The sequence below is a fragment of the Papio anubis genome, chromosome 11 (genome assembly GCF_008728515.1).
Source record: "Papio anubis isolate 15944 chromosome 11, Panubis1.0, whole genome shotgun sequence".
In the NCBI taxonomy this organism is placed as follows: Eukaryota; Metazoa; Chordata; class Mammalia; order Primates; family Cercopithecidae; genus Papio; species Papio anubis.
Window position 1 is genome coordinate 118,720,308 of NC_044986.1, and position 1,533 is coordinate 118,721,840.

The 1,533-nt window shown below is 38.1% G+C and overlaps 1 non-coding gene across 1 annotated transcript; it reads left to right on the top strand.

Annotated features, from left to right (window-relative positions):
• The first annotated feature begins 298 nt into the window (after positions 1–298).
• Positions 299–403, top strand: LOC116269565. Its single transcript, XR_004177190.1, has one exon. It is a non-coding gene; the product is annotated as a U6 spliceosomal RNA (small nuclear RNA).
• The last annotated feature ends 1,130 nt before the right edge of the window (positions 404–1,533 follow it).

A 1,533-nucleotide genomic window follows, 5' to 3' on the forward strand; every position in this document is an offset into this window, starting at 1 on the left:
CAATTACAATACTTCTCAAGTAAATGTCCTTTAAAAAATGAAATTCTTCCTTTAAAAATGAAGTTGCATTTTACTTATGTGACATGAATTTCCTTTCCCTGTAAAATAATGACTCTCAATAGGAAAAGACTTCCTAACCCTAAAAATAACACAACTAAGTCAAAATTCAATAAACCGTGATGAACACTAATAGCTTTCATTTCTTTATTAATTTATGTACAATGAAAGGCATCCATTTAAATGGCATTTTGATTTGTATCTGTGCAATCTCAGCCACAATTAATATATAAATGACGGGGTGCTCCCTCCAGCAGCATATATACTAAAATCGTAGAGATACAGGGAAGATTAGCAAGACTACCGTGCAAGGATGATGCATATTCGTGATGTGTTCCATATTTTTAGTAACTCAGAAACAGAGAGTCAGATACTGCATGTTCCCATTAAACAATAGGTACACATGGACAGACAGAGTGAAAAATAGACATTGGAGACTCCAAAAGGTGGGAAGTTGGGAGGGGTGTGAGGGATGAGAAATAACCTCTTGGGTACAATTTACACCGTTCAGGTGATGGTTACCCTAAAAGCACAGGCTTCACCACTACGCAATCTATCCATGTGACTAAAATGCATTTGTACCCCCTAAATCCATAAAAATAAAAATAAAGGTGTAGATGATGGCACATTTCCACCATCGCAAGTTCATTTCACCCTGTCTCTAATGATGTCCATCCTCAACTCTGGGCAGCCCTTGCTCACTTTCTGTTTCTTTAGATTTGATATGCCTTTTCTAGAGTTTCACAGACATGAGCTGGAATGCGTAGGATGGACTCTTTTGTGTCGGGATTCTTTCTAATGCATCTGAGTTTCATCCCAATTCCTGTGTGTGGTGTACTGTTCCTTTTATTAACAATTAGTAACCTATTTGGTGCGTTTGCCATCATTTGTTTATCTAGGATAGAATGCTTTGGCAAACCTTTGGATGGTTGAATTTTTAAAAAAATTTCTCAAGTCTTTTGACTACGAGCTCTTCCTCCTACCAGGCAAGCTCTCTGATGGTCAATTATCAGAAAGGAGCAGGTAACTGACAGTGGAGTCTGCTTCTTCCGGGTAACCCAGCTTGGTTGCTTAGCAACAAACAGAAGAAGTGTATTAGTTTAGTGGATTCTGAACAAAAAGGTAATCATCTTTTATCCCCAGATAGATAGGAGACGATGTTATTCCAAGTGAAGTGGAGGAAAAATAAAAACCATAAAAATGGAAAGAAAACACATCGTGTAAATAAACACGATGAAACCTCACACCAAGTGTGCTGTGAAGACCAAGAGATCCTCTTTTAGATGAGATACCACGGTGTTAGGTGCTGCTGTGCAAAATAGTTTAAAATTTGCAAATAACTGATACCAGATATTAATAACTCATGACAGAGATAAAGAGAAACAGGTTAACCTTTATTAGCATGAATTCTGCAGAGGATCCATCTGAGATGAGGAAGAAACCTCGTCCCCTCTCCAGGCCCCTTCAGAATGGAAG